The sequence below is a fragment of the Podarcis gaigeae genome (genome assembly GCF_964106915.1).
Source record: "Podarcis gaigeae genome assembly, chromosome: 8".
Lineage (NCBI taxonomy): Eukaryota > Metazoa > Chordata > Lepidosauria > Squamata > Lacertidae > Podarcis > Podarcis gaigeae.
The window spans coordinates 86,259,303-86,272,654 of record NC_139684.1 but is presented as its reverse complement, the minus strand read 5'-3'; positions in this window follow the sequence as shown (position 1 = coordinate 86,272,654).

The window sequence follows — 13,352 nt, the reverse complement described above, 5'->3', positions numbered from 1 at the left end:
CGCCCCGCGGGAGGAGCCCCGACGGCGGCCTCGCTTGCTCTCGCCGCCCGCCCCAGGTCTACCCTCGCAACAACAACCCTGCGAGGATGGCCGGGAGCCCCAGTGGCCGGGGGGCGGGGGACGAGGGACAGGCGGCTGGCCCAAGCGCCCTCCCCGGGACGGAGGAGCGTCATCGGGGCACAAGCATCAGGGCCAGCCTCCGGGTCACGCAGTAGCCAAATGCCCCCAAGAACCCAGGGAGGCAGATAGACTGCGCCTGGCTTGGAGGCTTCATCAGGACGTAAGGAGAGCCTGTCAAAAAAACGAAGATCATGGCCACTGGTCATCACCTCCTGGCAAATAGAAGGGGAAGAAATGGAGGCAGTGAGAGATTTGACTTTCTTGGGCTCCATGATCACTGCAGATAGTGACAGCAGCCACGAAATTAAAAGACACCTGCTTCTTGGGAGGAAAGCAATGACAAACCTAGACAGCATCTTAAAAAGCAGAGACATCACCTTGCCAACAAAGGTCCGTATAGTCAAAGCTATGGTTTTCCCAGTAGTGATGTATGGAAGTGAGAGCTGGACCACAAAGAAGGCTGATCACCGAAGAATGAATGCTTTTGAATTCTGGTGCTGGAGGAGACTCTTGAGAGTCCCATGAACTGCAAGAAGATCAAACCTCTCCATTCTGAAGGAAACCAGTCCTGAGTGCTCACTGGAAGGACAGATCCTGAAGCTGAGGCTCCAAGACTTTGGCCACCTCATGAGAAGAGAAGACTCCCTGGAAAAGACCCTGATGCTGGGAAAGATGGAGGGCGCAAGGAGAAGGGGACGACGGAGGATGAGATGGTGGGACAGTGTTCTCGAAGCTACCAGCATGAGTTTGACCAAACTGTGGGAGGCAGTGGAAGACAGGAGTGCCTGGCGTGCTCCGGGGTCACGAAGAGTCGGACACGACTAAACGACTAAACAACAACAATATACATATCCAGCATCTTGTTCTCGCCATGGCCTAATGGCTAAAAACATAGGAAGCGAGATAGAGTGCCTCTGGACCTGGAGGTTCCATAAGATCCTGGCTGGTGGATCAGGCCAGTGGTCCACCCAGTGCAGCATCCTATACTCACAGTGGCCAGCCAGACATCCCGGGGGGAAAGCCCACAAACAGGATCCGACCACAAGGAACTCTCCCAAATTGGGATTCTCAGAAACTTAGGAAAGCTGCTTTGGTCACGGCAATCGCCTCTCCAACCTGCGCAGGCAAATGTGAAATGAAAGCAGCCATTTGCTGTCCTTATATTGTTCTGTTATGCGCCATTCGATTTATTGGGAATTTCTAAGAGAAATAACGCAGCATGGTACCCAAAACACGAATCACCCACAAACACAACCCTGTCACATTTTTAAATAATTATTTTAAGTTGCTTTGTGTCTCATCGGAACCACTTGCCGCCACTGCCATCTTTGTGGGCCAGAGCCCAGCACATCAAGAGATATCTGGTGCCCCAAGATCTCATGGGCTTCTGCAGTTTGAAGGGACCGAGAGGGTCATCTAGTCCAACCCCCTGCAATGCAGGAATCATAGCTCAGTCTGAGCCACGAAAGCTCATGGCCCACTTGTGAGCATCGTGAGGCTCTTAACTTTGCAGCCTGAACTTAACAGCGCTTAGCTTATTTTTTACTTGCTGTTTTGTTAATGTTTTCACAATTGTTTTATAGATCATAAATGCCATATTGATTTGTTAATCAAATAATAATTAGGCCCTTGCTGTAATTTTGATGTTCAGCTTATTTTTTAAATTGCTGTTTTGTTAATAATTGTTAATAATAATAATAATAATAATTGTTAATTCAATTTATACACAGTACTGCATTTTATCAGAAGATCCCAGGGTGGTGTGAAACATTCATTGTTTCATTGATGGTTTGTTAATTGATTTGTGCTGTATTTGTGATGTCCTATTCTAGTTTACTAGGTTATTGTTATTTATTGTCTGTCAGCCGCTTTGAGATTCATGTGAGTGAAAAGCAACCTAGGAATCAAATCAAACTCTAAAATGAGCAAAATACGGCATGAAAGAGACGGTGGTGACCTAATTATTTCTCTTTATTTATTTTTTAAAATGTATGCATCATTTGATGACTCGATGTGTCTTGTGGGGAGAAAAGGCAAATTTCGAAGCTGGTTGTTCTCTAAAAGTTCATAGTTCAAATCTCTGAACTTTAAAAAGAACTTCATGGGAGGAAACTGGCTGGCATGTGTGGGTTACTCAACTCCCCGCTGGGGCGATTCGTCTTGCAATGACAAAAGAGAGCCTTTTTCTCAGCGTTGTGGCATTTGCTGACACATTCAAGAGGATGACGGAGGCAGGAGACATCCATCCGGCACACGACTCCAGAGGATGAGTGACATAACCCCCCCAGGGCAGAGTGAGTCACTCTGGGGCAGAATGCGGCCCTCGCCATTTATGGCTTCCGGAAAGCTTAGGAGTGATTGCCTCCCTGGTCATCAGGATGAGTGTTGTCCACCTTTGAACCCAAGTCTTCCCGGTCCAGGTCAAACGCTCTGTGCGCTGCACCACGTACTCAGGCATTCTGTACATGCTCAGGGGCACTCTTTCTTTAAATAAATAGTTTTTGATAAAGTATACAAATTCCATAAAGAAGGCTGATCGCCGAAGAATGGATGCTTTTGAATTCTGGTGCTGGAGTAGATTCTTGAGTGACCCATGGACTGCAAGAAGATCAAACCTCTCCATTCTGAAGGAAATCAGCCCTGAGTGCTCACTGGAAGGACAGATCCTGAAGCTGAGGCTCCAAGACTTTGGCCACCTCATGAGAAGAGAAGACTCCCTGGAAAAGACCCTGATGTTGGGAAAGATGGAGGGCACAAGGAGAAGAGGACGACGGAGGATGTTATTGGTTGGATACTGTTCTCAAAGCTACCAGCATGAGTTTGACCAAACTGCGGGAGGCAGTGGAAGATAGGAGTGCCTGGCGTGCTCTGGTCCAGGGGGTCACGAAGAGGCGGACACGACTAAACGACTAAACAACAACAACAAATTCCAGTAAATGCCCCTTCCTTCATTCCCACCCCCTCCCTCCAGGGGAGAAAAATCAAGGAAATACACCATGCCATTGTGGCAGATGTGACTTTGGTGTGTGCCAGCAGGCAGAGTGCCCAGTTGTGGACTCTCCTTCCTTTGAGGTTTTTAAGCAGAGGTCGGGTGGTCATCTATCCTGGATGCTTTAGCTGAGATTCCTTCATTGCAGGGGGTTGGACTAGATTGCTCTTAGGGGTCCTTTCCAACTCTACAATTCTATGAGTCATTCTGTTGCAGGAATTTATGTCTAGGTTGGGGGGGGGGGGTTTCCCCTCCAGCAGATATCATGCACATGCAGCCCATTACCAAAACCAGCACAATCACCTTTGTGACTTTTGTTATTCGTCCCCACAAAACACTTCACATTTTCTTCTGATCTAAGTATTTATCATTACAAAAGACTGGCCAGGCTACCCAGGAAATCCAATCAAGTAACCTGCCAGACAGGAGATAAACAAGGACAAGAGATAAACAACATTTAAATTTCTGTTTAGACCACCTTTTCTGTGATGTAGGTGTGATGTATCTGGAGAGTGGTCTTAGGTTACACCCCTTCTGTGATGTATGTATGATGTTTCTGGGGGGTGGTCTTGATCTACAGGGTGGCAATTTCAAAAGTCTTTATAAGGCCTTGCGCGCCATTTTCTGGGTCCCCCCTCTCTCCTGCGGGTGAGGGGAGCACCCTGTTGCAACAGATCAATAAAGATCAAGCTTACTAGCTGCTTTGCTTCTCAATATTCTCTGCTTGGCCTCTGTTATTTTCTCCTACCAATAGGGAACCTACGTAAGGACTCTATATGGGCTCTTGGATACCCCATAAGGGGAAAGGGCAATTTTTGTTTACAACAATACCACAGAGGTTTCCGGCAGGCTTGGGGCTATTTCAGGCACAGCCTGTTGGAAATCAGAGTCATAAGGGTCTTAAAAAAAGTAAAAGCAAATAAAACCAGGGAGCCAGTTTGACCAAGATAGCTCTTGCAAGCTGCTGTAAGGGGAGGGGAATCAGCAGAGCACCGCTCCCTGATTTTGCTCCTTGCCCCAGTGACGCTCGGCCAAGTGCAACATAAACCGCACACAGGAAGAGGCTTGAGAAACAGGCTCTTGCACACTTGCTTGGTGGAGAAAACATCTCCCTCTGTGCAGCAATTCCGTCTTTGTCCTGGCGCTCTCTCGAGCACACCCCTTGAGCATCTCTTCCTCTTAAAAGATCCCTGCGAAAGGAAGAAGGAGCAGAAGAAACTGGGCGTCCTTCTCACCCACAAATTCCGGCAGGAGCAGACCCCAGGAGTCAGGACTCGCTTCCAGCCTCATCCAAGGCCCTGCGCCAAAAGCAGACCTCAAGCAAGGCTGCTCTTCGCTCTTTCCCTGGAACCTTGAGCAATTTCATTACATCTTAACCCACCTATTAGGGGTCACAGGAAGCAGAGGGGGGGAAATTATGCATGGTATAATAAACGTAAATCTGCCCTTATTCCCTCATGGAGGACACAAGAGCCCATATAGAGTCCTTTGCAGGTTCTCCATTGGTCGGAGAAAATAACAGAGAATATTGAGAAGCAAAGCAGCTCGTAAGCCTGATCTTTATTGAACTGTTGCAACAGGGTGCCCCCTTCACACGCAGGAAAAGGAGGGGGACCCAGAACCAAGGTGTGTCCGCCCTTATATAGACATTTTAAATTGCCCGCCTTGGAGTCCAAGACCACCCCCAGAAACATCATACCTACATCACAGAAAAGGCGGTCTACAACAGAAATCTGAGTGCATTGTTTACCTCCTGTCTGGCAGGTCACCTGTTAATGCTTACTTGATTGGATACCCTGGGGAGCCTGGCCAGTCTTTTGTAATGACAAATACATTATTCTCTGACAAACGTAGGGGACACAGGGTCCCTTGATGGCGAGTTGGGCTGTAATATTTTCCTTTGAAATAAAAAAAAATTAAGGTCTCTCTCTCTCTCTCTCTATATATATATATGAATAAAATAAATGTTCATAAATGTACCAACCAAATGTACCAACCAAGCACATACATAGATGTGTGGACCACATGTCTGGAGCAGCACAGGAGGACCACCCTGAAACCATTTTCACTTCCAAACTGACCAAATGTTTTCTCTGCAAGGAGTGAGGAGATGGGGGAGCCTCCCCATTGTCTTTCTGCTCACAAATCCTGTCTTAAGGGTATGTCTGTGTATGAATAGGGTGAACCTGTGACCTGGCTCAGGAACTAAGTATTTGTCAGAGAAGAATGACTCCAAGCAAGGCAGGCTTTTATTTTCTGTTGCAACAGAGCCCCCTGCCCTTGCAAGAAAGGACCCAGAACAAAGGTGTGTTGCAACTTTTAAAGACTTTAGAATTTGCCCAACCCTTTAGCCAAAGACCACCCAAAATCATTATATCAGCATCACAGAAAGAGGAAGAAATGCAACAGAAATTGGAGTGTTGGCTTGTCTCCTGTTTGTCAGGATACCTGATAATGCTGGCTGATTGCATTATTCTGACCAGTCTGGACATTCTTTTGAAATGGTAAATACATCAGTTCTGGAATCCATTGCTACTACCCCATTCATGTGAGAAGTTTATCTATTGACAGGATTTTGAAGGATTTGAAAGTGACAAGAATTCAGCCAGTCTATCTGAAAGGTTTTTCTGTAGTAAATCCTTCTACTGCAAAGGAAATATTTGGGGTCATTAATGCCCTTTTAAATGTGTTGTGGAAGGGGGAAATTATTGGGTTGCCTTTGTTTTTGTTATTTATTTGGTGTTTTTTATATTGTAATTTTATGTTGTGAGCTGCCTTGAGATCTACAAGTACAGGGCGGTGTAGCAGCAAACCCCCCCCCCATCATTCAATTTGTACAAACTTCACACACACTCACACACTACATACCCTACGCTTCTGTTATAAATTCATAGAAAATCAACCATACATCGGATCTGCACTGTTCCACTTTTATTTTACTCCATGAAGGAAGGACTACAAAATGGGGAAGGTTTGATACAGGGAAGCCAGAATCCTTGAGCATACCAGCACATCCACAGGAGCCCTGCCCAGGTGCTATGCCAACCCTGATGGTCCTAGACAGAAGACAATCAAGATCACAAAGAACTTGCCTATGGGAGTGGATTCAGCACAGACTGGAACAAAGGACAATAATCAGCTCTTCCCTCTGGGGGCAGGAAACTGCAAACTCCCCTCTGTACTCTTGGGGAGGGGGATAGGGGGAACCAGCCAGGAGACAGGACACTCAGGTTACCACCACAACTCCTCCCTCAACCCCTCCTTTCTGTGATGTATGTATCTGAGGGGTGGTCTTAGGTTACACCCCTTCTGTGATGTATGTATGATGTTTCTGGGGGTGGTCTTGATCTACTGGGTGGCAATTTCAAAAGTCTTTATAAGGTCTTGCACACCATTTTACAGGGTGAGGGGAGCACCCTGTTGTAACAGTTCAATAAAGGCCAAGCCTACAGGCTGCTGTTTTGCTCCAAGTAATCCTGGTTGGTGTCTTTGTTTTTTCCGTTAACAGCGGTATACAAATGTAATTATTTGTTCAATAATATTATTAATAAACATAAGAGTCAAGATAGCTCTGGGACTGCTCTGTGAACTCAAATAAAGTGTCTATCTCTCCCGGGAATATTTCAATATTTTGAAAAGTGAAGGATTGGTTTTCTCTGGAGCCTGCGTCCACTAGGTGTTCACCTTAAAGTCTATGTAACATTCTCAGCGGTGCATACTCTGACTGGCAGCTGGCTGCACTGTCAAATTTTTCAGCACTCCCTGAATTGCTTGGGGATTGACCTTGAACCTGAGAACTTCTGCATGCAAGGAAGAGTCTTTGTCACTGAGCCACGGCCCTTGCCAGACATTTTACAGATGTTGTAGCGCCCCTAAGTCTCACCAGCCCCGGCCAGCAGGGCCAATGGTCAGGGATGGTGAGGGATTGTAATAAAGGAAAATCTGCCCTTATTCCCTTATGGGGAACACAAAAGCCCTGATAGAGTCCTTTGCAGGTTCTCCATTGGTAGGAGAAAATAACAGAGGCCAGCCAGAGAATATTGAGAAGCAAAGCAGCTAGTACGCCTGATCTTTATTGAACAGTTGCAACAGGGTGCTCCCCTCTCACGCAGGAAAGGAGGAGGATCCAGAACAAAGGTGTGCCTGCCCTCTATAAAAATCTATAGACACGGACACATTATACCTACATTACAGAAAGGGTGCGTTGTTTACCTCCTGTCTGGTATGTTACCTGTTAACGCTTACTTGATTGGATATCCTGGGGAGCCTGGCCAGTCTTTTGTAATGATAAATACGTAGTTCCTGAGCCAGCTCACAGGCTCACCCTATTCATACACAGACATACCCTTAAGACAGGATTTGTGAAGGAAAAGACAATGGGGAGGCCTTTCCATTTTCCATGACCTTGCAGAGAAAACATTTGGTCAGTTTGAGAGTCAAAATGGCTTCATGGCTGTTTTCCTGTGCTGCTTCAGACATGTGGTTTATATATTTATGTATGTGTTTGCTTGGTACATTTATGAACATTATATATATATAATCATATAGCCATCCCAGAAACTCACAGATCATCACATCCCTTCTGGGGGCCTGTATCCTTATAGCACCACACCTTCTGGAATAAATGTTTAGGAATGAACGTCTTCTAATATAACCCCAGGAGGTTTCATTCAGTTTTGGAATTTTGACTGAAACAGAAGCTGCAGCTGAACAAGAAGAGACATCTTTGGAACTGGGGGAGAGGGAAGAAGGAGCTAAGAAAGTACAGGAGAGTACTAACTCCAAGTCTACATTGTTAGAACACAAAGAAGAAGACGTCGGGATCACCAATCTGCGAAAGATGAGAAAGAGGAAAGAGGAAGCCCCTGGAACACTTGGAATACTGGAACTTAAAAGAAATAAGAAATATGATTGGGGCCTCCTCTTTGTGTATGAGAGATCAGTTGACCTTTTGCAGCAGTTGTTACCAAGTTTTTTGGATGGGAGAAAACTGGATGAGACTGTGTCAGAGCTCCTTCGAGACCCGAGGATCAACAAAGAGGGCTACCAACAAAATCGGCAAAGAGAGACTGACAGAGATTTAAAGGCCTCTGATGTGAGGAATCCAGGCTAGGAACTGTTTTGCGGACATTTAGTTGGGAAGGGACAGAAACCGGGGCAGGGAGGTGGGGGGGAATAGAAATAGAATTTTAAAACTTTTATGTTTTTTATGTTTCTCTATTATGATCTATATCTAATATGTGAAAGGGAATTCGTGGAAGGGAATTTGGGTCGACCTTAGAAAAGAATTTAATATTTATAAGAAAATTGGATAAGTAAAATTTGGCCAAGTAATAAGAACTGATTTTAAAAAATAACAATATATGTTAAAGATGAGAGATAAGAACTTGCTGAGTTACCGGGTAATTGTTGGAAGTGGGATGTATGAAGGGGGGGTGGGGGGAAGTCAGGGAGGGGGGTTAAGAAAGTTATGAAATTATATACGTTCTGTTTTTGAATATTTTTGTGTGTAAAATTTGAAAACCTAATAAAAATTATTTATAAAAAAGTTTTGGAATTTTGGGACCTGACTCATCCAAGGCTGATGTTCACAAACTTGACCCAAATGTTTTATCCGCAATATGTGCAGTCAGGAATTGTGAGCTGGGAAAATCCGAGGTCTTGTTAAATGCCTGGTGCTTTTCCTGATTGCCTGCGACTTGCTTCCTCCTGAGTCACTGATGGCAGCCTTGCGATTCCGCCCCTTCCAAATCTCCACCTGATACTTTCCATCTGCTTTGCATTCACGATCCCAGCTTTTTCCAGGATGCTGCTGAGGACATCTTACTCCCAAGCTGCTCAAGCGCTGGACCAAAATATCGGTTCCACTTCCAGCTCCTTTGTGCGCAGACGGGAAGTCCCTCGCGAGAGCGATGTCTTTTCAGATAAGCTTGAGAATGGCAGGAAATGTAGCTGTACCACCTGGGTGGCAGAGGAGAAGGCAGCCAAAACAGGCAGAAAGCGATACAGTGAGCTATAGAATTGGAAGGGACCCCCAAGAGTCATCTTCTAGTCCAACCCTCTGCAATGCAGGAAATCTGCCCGGAATCTGTCGCTGGATGGGCTCAAACCACCAACCTTCTGGTTAACAGAAGTCAAAGCAGTGATGATCCACTGGGCTAGAGATTTTGGATATAATATCCAACTTGCATCTTGGGAAAAGTTATGGAAAGAGGAAATAAAGTTTACTACATGCTGTCCGCTGAAGGAAATCTATATGAAAATGATGTATCGCTGGTATCTAACACAGAGTAAAATTACGAAAATGTACAGAACTAGTTCAAATCTGTGTTGGACATGCAAAGGGAAGGATGGTACTTTTTTATCATATGTGGTGGACATGTACACTGGTAAAAGCTTTCTGGGATGAAGATGATGGATTTTTCGGAGCTAGCCGACCTGACCGGAAGAGTCCACGACCAGAAGGAGGAGGAGTATCAAGAAGAATGGATGAAATTAAAAAAAAAATTAGTTAAATATGCTAACTTAAATAGAATTATTTGCGAGTGCCAAATAGGCCTAGGATTTAAATATGTGAGGTTGTAGAACATTATGGATAAAAGTCAGTATGAAAAGAAAGAAAGATGTTAATAGGACTATGCAAATTTTAAGTGAAATTAGTTTTGGAAAACTGCTACAATGATTTATATGGAAACTCAGCCAGGGAGATTCGAGGAAGTCACTCAACAATGTCAAAAACAATGGAATTTCTACAGTTAGGATATATGTTTGCTTGCTTGCTTGCTTGCTTGCTTGTTCTCTTTTTTGATGTTTTTTTATTCTTTTATGGCTGTTGATGTGTTTGTTTTAAACTTGGAAAATCAATAAATAAATGAAAAATAAATAAAAGCTTTCTGGGAAATGATATATAATGAATTAAAGAAAATTTTTAAGAATACATTTGTTAAGAAACCAGAAGTTTTCCTCTTAGGTATAATAGGTGAAGAGATACCAAAACAGGATAAAAGACTTTTTATGTATGCAACGACGGCAGCGAGAATGCTTCCAGCCCAGAGATGGAAGAAAGAAGTACCAACAAAGAAGAATGGCAGACAAAACTGATGGAGTATGCGGAGATGGCAAAACTGACGGGGAAGATCAGAAACCAGGAAGATCAAGCATTTTTAAAAGACTGGAGTAAATTCCTAATTTCTTTAAAAGACCACTGTAAACAGTTAAAATCATTGGCAGGGATGTAATGACACTTGTAATGTGCAATTATTTATGATAACTATGGATATATAACAGATGGATAAGGAAAAGATGCAGAAAACTTTATCTTAAATAAGAAACCCATGGAGGGAAGGAGGTCCCAAGGTTCAAAAGAACATTTTATTTTTAATGTTTGAAATGGTTAAAGTTAAAACGATAAAATTATGTAAAACCAATAAAAACCTTTTATATCTATCTATCATCTATCTATCTATCTATCTATCTATCTATCTATCTATCATCTATCTATTTTCTTTTGTTCCTTTTTTCATATATATGTGCTTATTTGAAATATGTATGTATGTACATATTTGCAATATTTTGCTTATATTTTGTAACAATTATGTTAAATATATATATATATATATATATGCAGGTTTTGGTGTCCTCGGGTGTCTTCCCGTGTAAAAGTTGGGGTGTCTAGGCGACGTTTCGACGAGGTCTCACTCGTCATCTTCAGGCTGGTGCTTTCGGCTTCTTGTTACTGGAACAGAGCGGGATCTCAATGTTTGAGTTCCTATAAATACTGTAGAGGGGGTGTGGTGTCTAGCCTCCAATGTTCTGGGCAGAGAGGAAGTTCCCAGGCTAGTGTGCCTTTTCTTCTTTTGTTCCTTAATTACTTGAGAGATACCTTGAGTGATTTCTTGAGTGATATCCTGAGTACCACTTAGGTGGGTCATTAGGTGTGGATTAGTTGCTAAAGTCTTTGTGTCTTGACCTCTTGAACTTTGTGAAGAGTTTTCCTGAGAAGATGGCTGTATTGCACTTAGTTGTGCTTTGGCTTGGCTTCGTGTATAGGGGCGAGCTGTGGTTTTGTGGCTTGTGTCAGCCAGATCTGTGTAGGGATTGCAGGGGGGTGCAGCATCCGGAGGTGCCACCATGGACTGGCTACTGGATGGTGTCAGTAATTCATCTGTGGAGAGGGTCTGGGTTTGGGTCTGGTGTGGTTGATTGGTGTTGGCGTTCTGTGTGCCTCTGGATCTGGTGTCAGTTTTTGTGGGGAGGGCTAATTTCCAGATGTCTGGCAAGCGGGATGTGTCGTCACGCTTGTTCATGTTGTGAGGGTGTTTCTCTATCTCGATGGCTTCCATGATTATTCTCTTGTGGTGATGTTCCAGCAAAACAGGATTACGAAGCTAATCCAAAAGGAAACACCCCCCAAAAACCAAGACACAGAAGAAAACAATGGCATGGCCCTCCTTCCTTATATCAAGGGCACTACAGATAAAATTAGCAAAATCCTCCATAAACACAATATCAAAACAGCCTTTTGCACCAACCAAAAAATAGCCAATATCCTCAGAAACCCCAAGGATAAAATCCAGTTGGAAAACCAAGGGATCTATGAAATACCCTGCAAAGTCTGCCCAGCCACGTACATTGGACAAACAAACAGACGAATAAATGCACGTATCGCAGAACACAAGAATGCCGTCAAAAAAGAAGAAAAAACTTCCTCTCTTTTCCAACACATGAAAGAAACAGGACACGAAATTAATTTTGCAGATTCCAAATTGCTCTTTAACACGGAACATCACCACAAGAGAATAATCATGGAAGCCATCGAGATAGAGAAACACCCTCACAACATGAACAAGCGTGACGACACATCCCGCTTGCCAGACATCTGGAAATTAGCCCTCCCCACAAAAACTGACACCAGATCCAGAGGCACACAGAACGCCAACACCAATCAACCACACCAGACCCAAACCCAGACCCTCTCCACAGATGAATTACTGACACCATCCAGTAGCCAATCCATGGTGGCACCTCCGGATGCTGCACCCCCCTGCAATCCCTACACAGATCTGGCTGACACAAGCCACAAAACCACAGCTCGCCCCTATACACGAAGCCAAGCCAAAGCACAACTAAGTGCAATACAGCCATCTTCTCAGGAAAACTCTTCACAAAGTTCAAGAGGTCAAGACACAAAGACTTTAGCAACTAATCCACACCTAATGACCCACCTAAGTGGTACTCAGGATATCACTCAAGAAATCACTCAAGGTATCTCTCAAGTAATTAAGGAACAAAAGAAGAAAAGGCACACTAGCCTGGGAACTTCCTCTCTGCCCAGAACATTGGAGGCTAGACACCACACCCCCTCTACAGTATTTATAGGAACTCAAACATTGAGATCCCGCTCTGTTCCAGTAACAAGAAGCCGAAAGCACCAGCCTGAAGATGACGAGTGAGACCTCGTCGAAACGTCGCCTAGACACCCCAACTTTTACACGGGAAGACACCCGAGGACACCAAAACCTGCATTCCTGTACCCGTGAAAATCTACGAAAGCATATATATATATATATATATATTTTTAAGGTGGTTTCTGCACATACTTTAGGGATGTGAGGGTCAGGTGGGGCTCACCCACCTGAGAAGGGAGCTCATTTAGAAGAAGGAAAACTCTGACCCTAAATCTCCACTGCCTTGTGGGACATCTTCGGGAGAAGAAAAGGCTCAAAACTCTACACCATGGGTAGGCAAACTAAAGTATTTATCACTACAAAAGACTAGCCAGGCTACCCAGGAAATCCAATAAATTAACCTGCCAGACAGGAGATAAACAAGGACAGGAGAAAAACAATATTCAAATTTCTGTTTTAGAACGCCTTTTCTGTGATGTAGGTGTGATGTATCTGAGGGGTGGTCTTAGGTTACACCCCTTCTGTGATTCAGTTACAGATAGGTAGCCGTGTTGGTCTGCCATAGTCAAAACAAAAACAAAAAAATTCCTTCCAGTAGCACCTTAAAGACCAACTAAGTCAGTTCTTGGTATGAGCTTTCGTGTGCATGCACACTTCTTCAGATACCAAGTGGAAGGTGGAAGTGTGTGTGTGGGGGGGGAGAGAGTCCTTGGACTGGGGCTCTGGGCACCAACCCACACGTCAGAAGGACCCTGCTGGGTCAGGGTCAAGGGTCCAGCACCCAGTGCTCATTCATAAGTGTGCGAGTACCCTTCTGTGATGTATGTATGATTTCT